This window comes from Crotalus tigris, unplaced genomic scaffold (assembly GCF_016545835.1).
Source record: "Crotalus tigris isolate CLP2741 ecotype Arizona unplaced genomic scaffold, ASM1654583v1 scf7180000017596.1218436, whole genome shotgun sequence".
Lineage (NCBI taxonomy): Eukaryota > Metazoa > Chordata > Lepidosauria > Squamata > Viperidae > Crotalus > Crotalus tigris.
The window spans coordinates 44082-63174 of NW_024096501.1; the positions used below are offsets into that span (position 1 = coordinate 44082).

The 19093-nt window shown below is 37.8% G+C and overlaps 1 non-coding gene across 1 annotated transcript; it reads left to right on the top strand.

The window, feature by feature from the left end:
- Window positions 1–18318: 18318 nt before the first annotated feature.
- LOC120318383 lies at window positions 18319–18408 on the top strand. The gene has a single exon (XR_005559476.1). It is a non-coding gene; the product is annotated as a small nucleolar RNA U3 (small nucleolar RNA).
- Window positions 18409–19093: the final 685 nt, after the last annotated feature.

A 19093-nucleotide genomic window follows, 5' to 3' on the forward strand; every position in this document is an offset into this window, starting at 1 on the left:
TTTGATTGGACCTAGATTCAGTTATATTTACATAGATCACTAGAAAATCAAAGATGAGTGCTGGCACCATAATGAACATGCTTGGAAATGGCCATCAGTAAGAACAAATATTTATTAGCTTTATAGCACCTCAAGTTCACTTTTAAAATCCAATAGGCTTTGGGATGTCATAGCATTAAATCGTTGAGCCCTCAAGAAGTGCAAGAATGAAAACTTTGCATGTCTTCAACATCTGAAGTGGAGAAGAGGAAGGAGAAGAAGAAGAAGAAGAAGAAGAAGAAGAAGAAGAAGAAGAAGAAGAAGAAGAAGAAGAAGAAGAAGAAGAAGAAGAAGAAGAAGAAGAAGAAGAAGAAGAAGAAGAAGAAGAAGAAGAAGAAGAAGAAGTGGAGGAGGAGGAGGGGGGAGGAGGAAGTTGTTGTTGTTGTTGTTGTTATTGTAGGATCAGTGTTGAGGGAGTTGAAAAACATCTGTATGGTCAAAGGCTCCAACAAATTTTTAACCTAAATATATATAAATGCATGTTATTATAAAATTTAAATATAAATATTTAAACAAATTTATCCTTTATAATCTAATCTGCCAACTATTGGTAATGACACATAAAAGAAATATAAATATTTATTTGGTTGACTATCAAATACAAATAACCCAGCAGCAAGAGATTCAGTGCTTGACAAGTTTTCTAAAGGCATCTAGCTGGCCACACTTGGAAGTAGAAGGCCCTGGACTGTGTGAATTCAGCTATTCTCTTGCTCCTAATGTTAATAGAACAGTGATAAGGGTTTAGGCAAAATCAGAATTCAAAAGATAACGATTTAAGAATAAATAACTATTTTAAAAAATGCATTTGAATCAGAAGGGAATTCCAAGTAAATTCTAAACTAAAAATGATGTTTTTTTTAAAAAAGGGTCTGGGTGGGTGGGTTTATGTGTATGTGCTTGGCGCGCACGTGTGTGTTGGAGTGAGTGAAAAACACAGATCTAGATGCAGTTATAAATAAAATATTTCAAATGTCCTTTTAAGTAAGCAGACAGAATTTCTCAGCTTTCACAGAAAAGTAAACATCGCTCTCAAATTAGTGGACGTTGTGTGTTTCTCCCTTGTCTATATTTTCGGCTAGACACATGATTTATTAATCAAGGTGGTTTTTTCCATTTGATTAAATGCTACTGTTAACTTGACATATGCCACACCAATAAAATATAGTTAATGAAAAGTGATTGAAAAAAGACTAGTGTAGGATTTACTGAAATGTCCTTGCTTTGTGACATTTCACTAGACCATAATGTTACTCAAAAAAAAAAAAAAAACCCTACAAGGTGTAATTCTTGCTAGCAATGTGCTTCTACCATCCATTCTTTAGTCAAATATTTTGGAGAACCAAGAGAATCCAGTGGATACAATAAGAGAAATCAAGGAATTTTAATATTGTAAGCCACCCAGAGATGCCTCATAGCAAGATGAGCACAAACAAATTTAATATATAAAGAAATAATTCTACATTTCATAATCATCATTGTCATCACAATTATTTTAGCCATTGTCTGTCCACTGCAGGATGAAAGCCTCTTCCACATGTTTCCAACCTCTACGATCCTGAGCTTTCTTTTGCCAATTGGGCAAAGTCTACATAGGTATCTAAAAGAAATATTCAAATAGGGTTATCATTCAAATGTCCACTAGATGTCAGCAAAGAGTCACACGTTCCTGTGAATCTCTGCTGCCACTTAGTGGTTGACAAAGATTTGGAACCATTAACTGATGAATTCAGTATTGCTAAATTCTCTTATAACTGGCAAGGATTAAATGTTGCTGGTCATCAAATATATCTTAATATAATTTCTAGAATTAGACATTGGTCTTGTTCTAACAAAAGAACTGACACCACAGAAAGAATAGGGTCATGAAGGAATATGCACACACACTTTTGTACATTCATCTCAAAAGATCTGAGGCATTGTATAACAAACATGTAGATTAAGCCTGATCTAAATAGGGTAGAATTTACCCTGAGAACTTTGCCTATTAGGATGGCTGTGACCATACTCATGCAGATGGACTCTAAATTTTAATAGAAAGCTGAAATCTGGAAAATCCTTTTCTCAACCTGCCTTGAAGAAGTATTTCACAAACTAGATTTGGGCAAAAGATGGAATAAAAATGGTGCCTATTTAAACCACTTAAGATTTGCAGATGATGTTATTCTCTCACAAGACCCAGAAGAGCTACAAAGATATAGCAGGCATTCAGCAAGCTAAGCATAATCTTCAAGAACAACTTCCCCCTGTTTTTGATCAGCATGTGCTACCTGCTCTAACACATGCCGGTGAAACATGGACGCTAACCTCACAATCTATACAAAAGCTAAGAGTGATGCAAAGAGCCATGGAAAGATACATGCCTGGCATTACAAGACAAGATAGGAAGAACCACAGATGGATTAGAGAACAAACAAAAGTATACAATATCATCAAGAGAGTAAAAGAATGGAAATGGAAATGGGCTGGTCACACAGCAAGAAGAACGGATGGCAGGCGGACCAAGGCAGTCATAGAATGGATCCTGTCTGATAAAAAGCATCCACGAAAGAGACCTAAAACAAGATGGATCAACGACATCAGCAAGTATGGCGGGCCCAATTGGCAAAAGGAAACTCAGGACCGTATAGGTTGGAAACATGCAGAAGAGGCCTTCGTCCTGCAGTGGGTAGACTATGGCTAAGATGATGATGAGATTTCCAAAGAATTAAACTTTGGAAAAATGGAGGGTCTAGTATCCCCAAACATGATTTTCAGTTGCAAGACATGTGTTATATATATATATATATATATATATATATGTTTTCTGAGGTTTTCGCGGGTATTTGTATATAGGTCTTTGGTTGTTCGGGTTTTCTCCCACGTAAAATTGGAAGTGTCTTGGCGACGTTTCGACGAAGTCCCATTCGTCATCTTCAGGCTGGTGCTTTCAGCTTCGTGCCTCGAGCAGCAATGTGTGGTCTTAGCTGTTTCTTCCTTTTAACTGCCAGTGGGGGTATGAACTGATTGGGTGGGAGCTTGGCTGTGTTCTGATTGGGTGGAGGTGTGTTCTGATTGGTTAGGGGCGTGGCTGTGCTCTGATTGGCTGGGGGGTTGGCTGTGCTCTGATTGGCTGGGGGGTTGGCTGTGCTCTGATTGGCTGGGGGAGTGTTCTGTTTGGTTGTGCTCAGGTTAGTCTGAGTTGCAGAGGGATTCAAGATTTTGGGCTGCCCTGCCATTCCTTGGCTTCGCGTTCGTGGTCGTGCTTCCTCTTCATGGAGGGTGTCAGTTTGCTTCATGTATGGATTGGGGGGGTTTAAAGTGGCTAATGATGCAGCTGTGGTCTGGCTTCTGGTTTGTGGTCGTGCCTCATCATCAGTGTGGCTTTGGGTTTGTTTTTTGCGTGGATGTTGTGGTGGTGACATCCTGTGTGGTTTTTGTGAGTGTGGGTCTGGTATCATTTTTTGTGTTAGGGAGTCGTTTGTCAATGAGGGCGGGTTTCCAAATGGCTGGTAGGCGGGAGGTATCATCTCGCTTGTTCATGCTGTGTGGGCGTTTTTCTATCTCGATGGCTTCTCTGATTATTCTGTTATTAAAATGTTCACTTTTGGCAATGGTTCTGGTATTTTTAAAGTCAATTTCATGTCCTGTGGCTTTAAGGTGTTGGACCAGGGAAGATGTTGGTTCCTCTTTTTTGACTGAGTTCTTATGTTCTTCAATGCGTGCACTTATTCTTCTGTTGGTTTGTCCGATGTATGTGGTGGGACAAGTGGTGCATGGGATTTCGTATACTCCTTGATTTTCTAATTCAATTTTATCTTTGGGGTTTCTAAGGATGGTGGATATTTTTCTGTTTGTGCAGAATGCTGTTTTGATGTTGTGTTTATGGAGGATCTTACTGATTCTGTCTGTGGTGCCTTTTATGTATGGGAGGAGGGCTTTGCCGTTTTCTTGTTCTTTGTCTTGGATTTTAGTGGGGGTTTCTTTTTGGATTAGGTTTGTAATCTTATTTCTATGGAATCCATTGGATGTTAGTACATTGGTGAGAGTGTGTAGTTCGGGTTTTAGGTGTTGTTCGTCAGCTAAGCGTTTTGTTCTGGAGATGAGTGTCTTGGCTACAGAGTTGATCTGTGCTGGGTGGTGGTGTGAGAGAGCGTGCAGATAGCGGTTTGTGTGTGTTTTCTTCTGGTAGATGGTGTGTCCTAGGGAGCCATTGGATTTCTTGTAGACTAAGACATCCAGGAAGGGAAGTTGGTTGTTAGCTTCTGTTTCCATGGTGAACTGTATTTTGGGGTGTAGGCTGTTGAGGTGTGTGAGGAAGTTGTCCAGTTTTTCTTTCCCATGTGGCCAGATTATGAAGGTGTCGTCTTATCTGAGTGAGTTTGGGTTTTTTTAGAAAATCAAGGAGTATACGAAATCCCATGCACCACTTGTCCCACCACATACATCGGACAAACCAACAGAAGAATAAGTGCACGCATTGAAGAACATAAGAACTCAGTCAAAAAAGAGGAACCAACATCTTCCCTGGTCCAACACCTTAAAGCTACAGGACATGAAATTGACTTTAAAAATACCAGAACCATTGCCAAAAGTGAACATTTTAATAACAGAATAATCAGAGAAGCCATCGAGATAGAAAAACGCCCACACAGCATGAACAAGCGAGATGATACCTCCCGCCTACCAGCCATTTGGAAACCCGCCCTCATTGACAAACGACTCCCTAACACAAAAAATGATACCAGACCCACACTCACAAAAACCACACAGGAGGTCACCACCAAACATCCACGCAAAAAACAAACCCAAAGCCACACTGACTATGAGGCACGACCACAAACCAGAAGCCAGACCACAGCTGCATCATTAGCCACTTTAAACCCCCCCAATCCATACATGAAGCAAACTGACACCCTCCATGAAGAGGAAGCACGACCACGAACGCGAAGCCAAGGAATGGCAGGGCAGCCCAAAATCTTGAATCCCTCTGCAACTCAGACTAACCTGAGCACAACCAAACAGAACACTCCCCCAGCCAATCAGAGCACAGCCAACCCCCCAGCCAATCAGAGCACAGCCAACCCCCCAGCCAATCAGAGCACAGCCACGCCCCTAACCAATCAGAACACACCTCCACCCAATCAGAACACAGCCAAGCTCCCACCCAATCAGTTCATACCCCCACTGGCAGTTAAAAGGAAGAAACAGCTAAGACCACACATTGCTGCTCGAGGCACGAAGCTGAAAGCACCAGCCTGAAGATGACGAATGGGACTTCGTCGAAACGTCGCCAAGACACTTCCAATTTTACGTGGGAGAAAACCCGAACAACCAAAGACCTACATACAAATACCCGCGAAAACCTCAGAAAATATATATATATATATATATATATATATATATATATATATATATATATATATATATGTTTTCTAATGTTACATTTGCATATTTGAAAAGCAACATGGCAGCTGAGTACAATAATTCCATTACATTTAAATATCATCAGTACAAATCTCAAAGTATTAAGACAACTAATTCCCTCTCTTTTCCCCTTAATATATACTGTCTTATATTCAAACCAACACAATTCTTATTCTATCAATCAAACAGAAAATAATTTTCTAGCATTCATCAATAATCTTCAGTTTATACATCAATAATCTTCAGTTTATACATATCTTAATCATAATCTTAATTAATTTAACATTCCATCTTTTAGACAGTCAATGACCTAATAAATTTTTAATTTTAATTTTCCATTAATGTTTTAAATTTAAAGTTTAATCTTTTTCATTTCCAAATTTTAAATGATCCCAATTTCTATCACAGTTCCCCCACAGTCTAAAGTTCCAGATACACCTCTGATCTATACATAATTCTCACCATCTGCATCAACCAATTAATAATACAAAGTAATATTCTTATTTTTCTAGTAATTCTCCAGTATCTTAGAATCTCAAATTTAATAGCCAAGATTTCTTTTATTTCCACACTTAGTATTTCCTCTTCTTTCCCCTCTTTATGTCTCCTATCTCATATTTGAGACTAATGATTTTTAACCTATTAGCATTTATACCACAAACCAATATACAAATTTAATTATTATTATTTTACTTCTAAGTTTTACTTAGCCAAAATTTGCAAGACATGTTTAAATCTCCCGCATACGGGGTCATCTATAAACTTATCTCCTTGTTCTTCCTCTCTTCTTCTGTTTACTTCCTTCTATTTAGAAATCAGTACTTGGAAATGCTAAATATACAACATTGCTTTGAGCAAACTTTTATCTCGTCAGATGTTATGCAGTGCATTTACAAGTAGTCTGAAAATTGGATCATGAATCTAATGGGTGTGCAGAGACCGTGGATATTTATTGCTGTAGAAGATGAGAACAAACATTTCAGGAGCTAAATATATTTACTATCCAAAATATTGCATTCTTATGATACCAAAGAGATTTAAAAATCAGCTTTTGGAATTTGCCAGATGTACAATGTTGCACAAGTTCAGAATGTTGCTTGTTTTGTTCTCTGAAATATTATTCTTATCTCAGATTATGTGTGTAAAATGAAAGTGGTTTGTATCACAGTAGCAGAACATAACAGTATCAGCAGTTACACCTAATCCAAATAATTAAGAAGTTGTACATTTGGATAGTTAGTGGAAAAGAAAAAAAAAATAGGGGAAGAGAGATTTTTGAAGACAGTTTGTCTAGGCCTCCAAAACTGATTGTGTTAATATTCTTGAATATTGTATCGGCAATTTGAGAAGGGTTGGGATTTAGGTTAGGATTGGGGTTGGGGTTGGAATTAAGATTATGGTTTTTCAAATAACAATCTTAGTATTTAGCAAACAGCATAATGTCTGGGTTTAGTGTTTAAAAAAGAAAGAAAAAAGAGAGCAATAAGAAATAGTCAATTATCATAAACAATATGTTAATTAATCACTCAGCACTAATGTATATTCAAAGTTACATGTCACATTCCTTTCTCTCTAACTCATTTTTCTAGCCATTGATAGAAATTATCCCATGTTCTAAAATACACTGAGTCTTCTTTCTCTTTTATCTTTAAAGTCAATCTATCCATTTTTTTTTAACTAATTCTTCTTTGGTTGGTAAATTTTCATTTTTCCAATATTGAGCAAATACAATTCTTGCTGCAGTTAATATGAATTGAATTAAATATATACAGTTTTTCTCATAATTTGCTCCTATTCTTCCTAATAGGAATAATTCTGGCTTAAAGTCTATTTGTTTTTGAGTCATTTTCTCCAACCATACGTGGATTTTTAACCAAAATCTTTTTTCTTTAGGACATGTCCACCAGATATGATAATAGGTACCTGGTTTTTGTTTGCATTTCCAACACTTGTTTGAAATGTTTTTAAACATTTTTGCTAATCTCACTGATGTCATATGCCATCTGCAGAACATTTTATATAGGTTTTCTTTATATGCCACTGATTTAGTTAATTTAACATTTCTTTCCCATAATTTCTGCCAATTTTCTAATTCTATATATATATATTATATCCAAAGTTCTTTGCCCCTGTTATCATTGTTTCTTTTACTTGTTCTTCCTGCATCTTTAAACTTAACATATATTTATAAAGTTTCTTAAAGAACAGAGAGAATTTGACCAGATACTGTTAAAAACAGATGAAAAGTTGATTAAGGGGACCTTCTTGAGCTGATAAAAACAAACACACACTAGTGGGTGCAAGATTTAGCAGTCTTCCTTATGGCTACACATTGCATATTGAAAATATTGCCAATCTACAGCTCTTTCCGCGGTCCGAGGCAGCTCCTCAGGGCCGATGGAGAGAAAGATCGGGCAATAACATGGCCGATTATTTAGCTGCTCCAGCTGAAAGTCAAAAGAACACCTAAGCATTAAGAAACCATCATGGATGATCCCGGTGAGATTTTCCCCTCTCTCCTTCTGCCTAACTACTCTCCTGTCAAAAGCCTTTTGGAATTACTTCCCTGCTTTGAAAGAGCTGCCTTTGTTTATCTGGGGAAAAGAGCTCTCCATAACAAAGGAAAAAACTTCTTATTGACTAGTTTTACTTTTGGCTACTTGGGGGCCCTGGAAAAATCCTTGTCATAAAACTTTATTATTATATCTTCTACGCTGGAGAATAGTGTCTTCCTATGTCTTGGACTTACTTTTTTAAAGGGATAAGTCTTTATTGTTTAAAAAAAAAAACCAACTCTATGAGAAGCCGGAAAAGAGACTCCATAGCTCTGACTTTGCTAATCTCATTCTTGATGTCTGGAAGAGACTTTCATAGTTTACGGAGGACATCTTGTGGAGAAATTTAATTGTAACTGTTTTTTGTTTGTGTTACTATTGAAATGGAGAAATCATACTCACAACTCAACTTTAAACTCATATTGGTAAAAATTTATGAAGCTACTGAGGAAATATGTTCCCAAATAAGAGAGAGAACTGCAGAAATAATAAACAGAAATTTTACTGTGAATTTACAAACTGACCTTCAGACTCTACTTGATCATTCTACAGACCAAAAAGCAACAGAAGAAGAATTAATTTACATACAACCTATGGAGACTTTGGATGACCAAAAAATGATTGTAACTAAACTATCTACAATTGCAAAACTAAAAGAAATGGACTTGAAATTACAACTGTTGGAGAATTATGACAACCTTGATAATCAACTATTAATTATAAAATTGGACATGATTGAGTGTTTTATCCAGCAGACAGGAACCAGGCGTCAAAAACAGAGGATGGGAGATCTTTTACTAACCTAAATGATATTACAAGCAATAATGGGAGATCTATTTGCTGAAATAGAGGCTTTGTTATGGAAGCCTATTGGCATAGGAAGAAAGCCAGAATAAGACTAAAAAGAGAAATTTAAAATTATATGTAATGGATTTAAAAGGTTTTGAGAAATATGGACTGATTTAAGGATTAAGATTTAGAGTTGAAAATTTGTGATTATTAGAATATATATGTTAAACAGAGTAAGAATGTATTTTCTTAAATAATATGTTTATTTGTATGAAAATTATTTCATAATGGAATGAGAATAAGAATATGAAAGAGGCTTTTAGAAATTCAGATAGCTTTAACAGCTAATTGAGTGTGTTAAGTTAGTAAGACGATGTTTTGTGTAATAATAGGTGTGTTTTTTTAGATATGATAATTATTTGAATGAGATTTAAATGCTATTTGAAGTAATAAGAGAGATCTGTGATAAAATCAATGGTTTATGAGATTATGAATTAGAATATATCTGGATTAGTATTTTAAAAGGGATACCCGAAGTGATAATACATTTATCTAAGGTTAAATTGGACTATGGTAATTGTAAATTAATGAAGCTCAAAACAGGATTAGGATTTATAGATATGTAATGTAGAAATAGATTATGTTAAATAGGTTATATCATTTGAGGGAAATAGAGAGGGAACATTTAATGTATTTATTTGAGCTATTATATGATTTTGTTTTTGGATGATTGACTACCTAACCACCACAGTGTGTCTTGAGCATTCTGTTGTAAAAGTTAAAAAACCAATAAAATTTATTACAAAAAAATAAAAAAAGAAAATATTGCCAATCTAGATTATCATTCTTATTTTATTATTTTAAACTTAGATGGCTACCTATGTCATATAATTATCCTAAGTCCGTGGTGGTGAACCTATGGCACGCATGCCACAGGTGGCACACAGAGCCCTCTCTGTGGGCACGTGCCCCATCGCCCCAGTCCTAGGCCTTCAGATGGGTTTTATAAAACCTTTTACTTTAGGCCTCTGCCGCCGTGTAAAAAAAAGGTTCAATCAATCAATCAATCAATTTCAACTTCTCGCGGGGAAAAAAAGATCTCGCAAAGTTGGATTTGATTGATTGAACTCTTTAGTCCCACCCAGTCTGCCATTACCACTGAAGCCATGCCCAACCAATGGGCCATACCCACCCAATGGGCCATGCCGACCCAGGACCCAACGATATATAAGTGGGTTTTGGGTTGCAGTTTGGGCACTCGGTCTCTAAAAGGTTCGCCATCACTGGCCTAAGTGGTTCCCAACAACCAATTAAAAACAAGGGAGTCAAAACAGAACAGCCTTTTCCATCAGCCCACCTCATAGGGTTGTTGTTGCAGGGAAAATAGGAGGAGGAAGGAGTAATGGATAGGTTTGCCACTTTGAGTTATTTGTAACAATAACAAAGGTGGAATACTAGTACATAAATCATACCCAGCAAAAAACAAGAATAACTGCCTCAACCTCTTAGTAACCAATCAAAAGGTGGACAATGTAGATGGCTACCCACATTCTATATAATAGAACAGAATAACAGAATTGGAAGGGACCTTGGAGGTTTTCTAATCCAACCCCATGCTCCGGCAGGAGGTGCTGTATCATTTCAGACAAACGATTGTCCAATCTCTTCTTAAAACCTTCCAACGTTGGAGTATTCGTATATTATAGCAATAGCCCTTAAACTTATATACTGCTCCATAATGCCTTGCAGCACTCTCTGAGCAGTTTACAGCATCAGCATCTTGTCCCCAACAATCTGAGTCATCATTTCAGCAACCTTGGAAGGATGGAAGGCTGAATCAACCTTGAGTCCATAAGGATTGAACTCCAGACTGTGGGCAAAGTCAGTCTGCAATACTGCATTCTACTGTAAACACTGCACCACCAGGGCTATGATGGAATGCAAAGGACTCTTCAAATGGAGTGTGATTATATTAATATGGCTGTGTGGGGTTGGGTTGGGTTGATTGGTTTGGTTTGGTTCATTGTACCAGATAGTAGACAGACATGTTTCATTTTTTTTCCTACTGTTGAAAAAAACAGGCAGGTGCATCTTATTTTCTTGGAACTGTCTATAGAATACAAAATGCTTTGCCACTGGGCTCCATGAAGATCTTTCTGATATCTAGAAGAAAAGTTTTGAATGCTCAAGAATACCAACAAAGGTCCATAAAATAGAAAAGACAAGATAGCCTTAAACAAAAACAAGCCCTATGTTATACTGAATTCTACAGAGTTATTTAGAGGTGAACTCAGCCTATAACTTCATGTAACAACAATGCACTGCACATAATAGTCTAATAGCAAAAACCACATTTCCTTTCGCGATACAAATAGAAGCAGGTCAAAAACAGGGGAGAGTAGAGTGTAAATAACTTGTAGTGTTCACTGGCTTTTAGCATTGATATTCCAAAGATGTAATTCTTCAGCCTGGCAATTGCTTTTCACTGATTCTAACATCCATGCTTGAATCCCTTAGAGAAAACCATGATATGACAATAACCAATTTGCCGTCTCTTAGTGCTATTCTCTTTGGTTTCAAACAACTGTATGTGTCTAGAAGCACAAGATAAACAATTTTCAAATATGAAGTCTTGACTCAACACTGTTGACTGATGGTGTTTTCGCCTGCCTTCCAATAGCCCCAAAATAGGGAAAATCTGAACAAAGGATGAATAACATAATTTTAGAATTTTTTAAAAAAACTATCAATATGATGTTGTCTCAAAAAAAAGTCATATGAGTTTTTAAAATGCACTTATCTTTTCACCCATTGCTGTTCATGAACTAACAAATGTCAATTTCAGACACAGCTCACTGAAAATATTTCCAGTATATGAGATACGTTGGGCAAGAATGCAAAATACAGGATATAAAATGTAGATATTTAGCTGGTCCACACATGACTTCAAAGAGTAACCCAACAAATATGTGTAAGACCTGCTTACAACATCTCCACTTATCTCTTCATTGTAGATCTTCAAGTATGGCTCAAAAATGACAGGAAACTACTCTAAGAAGTGGTGCTCATCTCCATTTCTTAGAGGAAAGAACCAGCATTATCTGAAGATGCTTCCATGGTCATGTGGCCAACATGACTATATGTTGAAGCACACGGAATGCTGTTATCTTCCCACTGAAGTGGTACTATTTATCTACTTGCATTTGCATACTTTCAAATTTCTGGGTGGGCAGGAGCTGGGGCAAATAACAGGGACTTCACCCCATTGTGCTGTGCTCAGGTCTCTAATCCAAGTTGTCAGCTTTCCAGGTGGCTAATTCGGTGTCTTGATTGTCCTTAGTGTTGCTGTTATTAAAAGACCATGCACTGCTCATAATGTTGTTTTTTTTTTCATTGATCAAGAGAGTAATTCAAAAATCAGAAGTCAACCAGCACATTTTTCACCTATTCCTCTTCTCATCGTAAAACTATTTGTTTTGTCACCTTATCACAAAAAAGACGTTGAGAGTCTGGAAAAAGTTCAGAGAAGAATAACTAAGATGATCAAAGGCCTGGAGACTAAAACACATGAAGAACGGCTGTGAGACTTGGGTTTGGCTAGTCTAAAGAAAAGAAGAAATAGGGGAGACACGATAGCAGTGTTCCAGTATCTGAGGGGCTGCCACAAGGCAGACAGGGTCAAGTTGTTCACCAAAGCATCAAAGGGAAGGACGAGAAACAATGGTTGGAAACTGATCAAAGAGAAAAGCAACCTGGAACTAAGGAGAAACTGCTTGTCAGTGAGGACAATCAACCAGTGGAACAGCTTGTCTTCAGAAATCATGGGTGCTCCATCACTGGAGATCTTTAAGAAGAAACTGGACATTCACCTACGTATCTGAGACGGTATAGGTTCTCCTGCTTGAGCAGGGGGCTGGACTAGAATACCTTCAAGTCCATTCTATTCTATTCTATTCTATTCTAGTCTATTTTTATTGTATTGCATTGCATTGTATTTTATTGTGTTGTGTTGTGTCGTGTTGTGTTGTGTTCTATTCTATTCTGTTCTGTTTAAACAGCAGTTTTGCAAAACACCCACTTTACAATGATGATAAACTGTCAGCCCAGATTGGGAAATGCACAGCCAAGGAAATAGGAAGCAAGACCAAAGAGGTACTTTTATTCCAAAACTCCAGTGTTTTATCTGCAGAGCTACATTTTGGGTTCAAACATTGGGTGTGTGCTCTGTTGATGATGTAGCTTGTTTGTTTTGGGGATTTTTGTTTTAAACACAGCATCACAGGTTATGGTGGATTTAATTTTCGTACACTGCCCATAGTGGTACCTCACTACACATCATTGTTTCCAGGAGGTGCGACGAGTACTAAAAAGGACGAGTCCCAAACAAACTGTGTGACTTATCATGTGACCCTTTGTTTCAGATGGGAATAACTTTCTGTCTGTCCTTTTTCCTATGTCAGCGATCTTCCCAGCATGGTCAACTTCCTGACCACCCTCTGTGGCTGTACCCCTTTTTGCAGTGACCTTCCCAGCATGGCCGACTTCCTGTCCACCTTCTGTGGCTGTCCCCCTCTTTTTACAGCAACCTTCCCAGCATGGCCAACTTCCTGTCCACCCTCTGTGACTGTCCCCCTCTTTTTACAGCGACCTTCCCAGCATGGCCAACTTCTTGTCCACCCTCTGTGGCTGTCCCCCTTTTAGCAGCGACCTTCCCAGCATGGCCGACTTCCTGTCCACCCTCTATGGCTGTCCCCCTCTTTTTGCAGCAACCTTCCCAGTATGGCCAACTTTCTGTTGGTTCTCCACATCAATCCCCCCTCTTCCTACCGCAGCGTGTCAAGCACTAAACAAAAATGCATCAAAATGTGTTGAGTACCAAATTCAATGAGTTTTGAAGCAGTCAAGTTCTGGAGTAACACCGTAAACAAACAAGCAAATAAATAAATATGTCCTCCATCCTGAAAGTGAATCAGCATGAAAGGAATGATAGCATATCATCACAGGAATGCAGTCACGCTCCATGTTTTATGTGTGGACCCTTAAATCTTACCCATTTGTTCCAACTCATCAATTTGTCATTGTGCAGACACTTATTCATTTCATGGAGGTGTCATAAAGTTCTGTAATTTGCAACACTGAACAACATCTCCTTCAGGATCATGTCCTGAACCAGACCATATTTTTCCACTCTTACTAGTTTTTTTTTTTTTTTTCTGGCTGACCTCTGTGAGAGCAGAATGTTAAATGGCAGAGACCTTTCGTCTGAATTAGCAGGTTTTTGTCTCCTGTTTCCATCTCAGAGTAGCCAAAATAATACAACAGAAATAAGGTCCATAACCACAGTAAAAGCGTAGGCATCAGTAATATTCACTCTGGTTCGGCTCCAACAGAAACTGTTGTATTTTTATTATTTATATATTTTGGGGGGGGGAGTTTAAAGTTGGTAATCACCAGAGTTGTTTGGCAAGTGGACAACCAAGCTGAGTAAATGAATGAATGAATGAATGAATTATTATTTTTTATTTTTTTACAATTTAACCAGAAAAGAAGTGGCTGCTATGTAAGATGCAATTTTTAGAGAAACCCAAATCCTACTTTGGAAACTCTACTTAATCTCTTTTGACTCCATCCCAGTGCTGTCAAACACAGCAAGTATCTTTCAGTGTCCCTGTAAACAAGGCCATTCCTTGTGAAGAAAAGTCCCCGAAGAATTGTGTAATTTGCTGGAGTCGGAGGCGGGAGTGTAAGGGAACCGTTTGCTGTCAGATTTAAGCAACGGAAAGGACAATTTGCAAAGGCAAAGGACAGGAGGACAGGGGAAACCAATCTTCTCCCTTATTTTTCTTTCCTTTTCTTTTCAAGAGCAAATTTGCAACCTTTCGCTTTCCAACAGCTGCCAGGAAAGGGTCAGAATTATGAGCAACCAAGGCTCGCTGCTACAGATTACCTCATCTGAATTTTCAAAAGGGGATTACAATCCCATTAAAGGACAAGGATCTTTGGAAGCTAATTAATTTTCAGGGAATTGCTTGCAATGCCTAAGCAAGGGGTTGATTAAATATTAATATGGGATACTAAGGTCACTTTTTTTTTTTGCAACCCTCGAAAACAGAGTACTGAGATTTAACTGCAGCATTCGCTTCGTGGGTGATGGAAAATAAATGGAGAGGTCTGGGCATAAATCAGTTGAAATAGATGATTGATTATTATTATTATTTTTACATTTGATTCAGGCTTTTTGAGTCTAACTCTGTTCCTAAACTTCTCTTCATTCTTTTTTTTTTTTAATAAATATATTTGACACCTAGGTAGACACATATAATTGAAGTATCTCTTTCCAGGATGTATTCGCCAAAACGTTAGCCTGAATAGTAGATAGCAGATATCTATGAAAAAGCCCGATGCTACCCCCTAGTGCCCAAAATGAAGTGACCTCAAAATGACACAGGAAATGAACTTTAAACATAAGAAAAACCAAACAAACAAGAAACAACAACACCCAGAAGCGACATAGGTTACTGCTGGTTTCGTTTACTTAGACATCTTTTCATGACAGAAGCGGGGCGGGGGGGGGGGAAAGGTGACACTCTAAAAAGGCCAAAATGTATTTTTGGCCTGATTCCTCTGTTTTAGGTTCCTAAACAAAAAGCAGCTATTTATGGATTACTTGGTTAAAATCTGCAGCAGGAACAGAAGCCTCAGAAACAAAATCCAGTCCTGTGTAACCGAGAAGAAAGCTGTTCCTTGCCTCCCTTCCTCAGAAGACCTACCTGCACCCCGCCCACTCTTTCTTTTCGGCACCAGACTGAGCTGCATGTGAAACAAAACTGATTTTGGATGGTATCATTTCATCCTGTGGTCGCCTGTTTAAATGCAACCTTGACACCTATGGAAATCAGGTTTTTCAAGGAGAGGATTTCATCCTGGTCTCCTCTCAGTGATGTACCTGTTTTGCATGACGAAGATCAAATATTGACGTTTTCTGCAGAAGGGAGGGAAGTAGTGAGAACAAGTGGGCTCTTTCTGAATCCCTTTTTGCAGATGAAACTGCCAAGAGAGTCCTGCAGAGTATCTTTTCTCTAACAGGATGCTCTAACTAAACAGAAATCTTTATCTCCTCTCTGTCCATTACATTTTGCCTTTCTGTTTCCAAGTTCACACAGCCTTTGAGCATCATCGCTCCTTGTTGAGTTTATTTGCCCTGCTTTTATATTTCAACAAACCCTGAAAAAAAGCATGTAACTTTCTTCTTCTTTGCTTCTGTTTATTTGCCAATCCTGTTGGCCTTCAGTTACCTAAGCCCATTATCAGAGGAACTGGTTTTATTTTGCTTTCCTAAGTTCTGCTGAGTAGCTGACTGTGCATCTGAATTTGTCTACATTTGCTAAAACTGAGAATATAATGAGAAGGGATGCATCCCTAATCCTGCCGTTGTGGAGATTGGCTCCTGCTGTAGAACCATAGAGTTGGAGGGACAGATGATATCAAGCCCAATCCACTGAATACTGCAGGATTCCCTACATCTTCCCCATCAGATGACTATCCAGCATCAGAATAGAAACCAGGAAATTGGGAGTTTTAGTTCTGCCTGAGGCATGAGAGCTGGCTGGGTAATTTTGGGCTGAGCACTCTCTGTCAGCCCAGCTCATCCCGCAGGGTTGTTGTGATGAAGAAAATAGGAGGAATATTAGTTCTGTAACCTTGAGTTAGTTATAAAAATAATAAAGGTGAGATAAAAAATAAAAAGGAAACCATTCTGTGTGGTAACCTATTCACCAGTTCTTCCTAAAATCTAATCTAATCTGATCTAATCTAATCTAATCTAATCTAATTTAATCCAATCTAATTCAACCCAACCCAATCTTTCTTTCTATCTATCTATCTATCTATCTATCTATCTATCTATCTATCTATCTATCTAGCATCTCTTTCTCTCTCTCCCTCCCTCCTTACTATCTATCTATCTATCTATCTATCTATCTATCTATCTATCTATCTATCTAGCATCTCTTTCTCTCTCTCCCTCCCTCCCTCCTTACTATCTATCTATCTATCTATCTATCTATCTATCTATCTATCTATCTATCTTTCTCTCTCTCCCTCCCTCCCTACTATCTATCTATCTATATATCTATCTATCATATCTCTCTCTCTCCCTCCCTCCCTACTATCTATCTATCTATCTATCTATCTATCTATCTATCTATCTATCTATCTATCTATCTATCTATCTATCATCATTACTTCTGGGTTCCATTTTGTGAATCTCCACATTTAAGGCATAAGCCAATATTAAAATTTTCTTTGATGTGGTAAAATTGATATCAGTCTGATCAAGGGAAGGTAATTTAATATGACTGTTTTACCATACAAAAACTGGGGATTGTTCTTTATCAAAATTTAATTTGCAAAATTTTCATATAGAAGGGTTGGAATACACGGTAGCATTTGGGACGTTTATTGAGCGGATGGGATTAAGGCTTTTGGAGATAACAATTTATATTTATCCTCAGGTAGTAAAGATAAGTGGATGATTTTAGGCCAATTTAAATGGGCCAAAAAGTTAATATGGAGTTAACCACATACTGCTTTGCAAGTTACACAAAATATGCTGATTATTAATATTTCTACATTTATGAAGACAGAATAAACTTGTTACTTTTCCAATTAGGAGCAAAATATTTAAATAAAATACAAATGTATCCACAGGTCCTTTCTTGATGATTAAGCCAATACATTTTACTCCCCTAAAAATGAATTAAGTCAATGTCTTGATCATGCTAAAGTTTTCACTGAATCATTGTTCAACCTCCTTCTCATACAGGAATACCAATGAAAGCATCCCAGAGAGATTATTGATTCACCCTTGAAATGAAAGGAAGGCTTCCATTTTAACTCTGTGTTTAAGCTGTGCTTTTATTCATGTGCTTATATCATTTTATACATAAAATAAAATCTGTTGTAAACAGTGCAGAATCACTTGGGTAAAATGTGCAGTTCAGAAATTTAATAAACAAAAATAAACTGAACCAAATGTCCATTATCAAAGGAAGGGAGTGTTATTAACTTGATATAAATTGGTAGGGCTCAGTTGTTTCAATATTCTAAAATAATTAGTGAAAATGAAATGCTTTCTATTTTTATGATTCTGTATATCATAGTCTACTTATTATCACAGAATAGGATAGGATAGGATAGGATAGGATAGGATAGGATAGGATAGGATAGGATAGGATAGGATAGGATAGGACAGGACAGACTAGACTAGACTAGACTAGACTAGACTAGACTAGGCTAGGCTAGGCTAGGCTAGGCTAGGCTAGGCTAGGCTAGGCTAGGCTAGGCTAGACTAGACTAGACTAGACTAGACTAGACTAGACTAGACTAGACCAGGACAGGACAGGACAGGACAGATTCTTTTTTGGCCAAGTGTCATTGGACACACAAGGAATTTGGTGAATATTACTGTTGTTATTGGTGCAGCTGTCTAGAATACAGACGCATACAGGAATTACAAGACGATGGTGGAAAGACTATATTTTCAGGGATCATTTCTATAATATCTAACTTAAGAAATGTATTCAAAAGTGATCACCTGAGGTTGCAACGGCTCAGCGGTTAAAGATGCTGAGCTTGTGAGCTGGAAAGCTGACATCCCAGGTTCAAGATCCACGCTCCGTGCAATGGGGTTAGCTCCCATTACTCGCCTCAGCTTCCACCCACATAACAGTTTGAAAGCATATAATTGCGAGTAGATAAATAGGTACCACTTCAGTGGGAAGGTAACATCATTCCATGTGCCTTTGGCGTATAGTCACGCTGGCTACCTGACCAAAGAAATATCTCCATACAATACTGACTCCCTCGGCTAGGAAACTGAGGTGAGCTAACAAGAAAACCTTTACCTTTTTAATAGAAAGGAACATAAGCTGTGTGTCAGGAAGAAGTCATGGTTTTTTAAACTGGTTTCCATTGATTCACACCCCACCTCAACTTGTCACATTCACACAACCAGGCAGGTTTAAGATCTTAATGATAACTGGGCCCACAGTGTGCTTTAATGTCTCAGAACAATTGGTTAACTGGAAATGTCTGTAGTTTTCTAGTAGGGAGAATGAGGACAAGAGAGGTTAGATCCTTCACTAGACTGAAGAGGGCTAAGCAAATCAATTTCTTATTATTATAGTCATCCTAAAAGACAGGGAATATAATGTAATGTATCAACGTTATTGGTCTGTGGAACATGCTCCCTTTTCCTATGCATTAATTCATAATCACCCATTCAAAAGTTATGAACTCTTGTC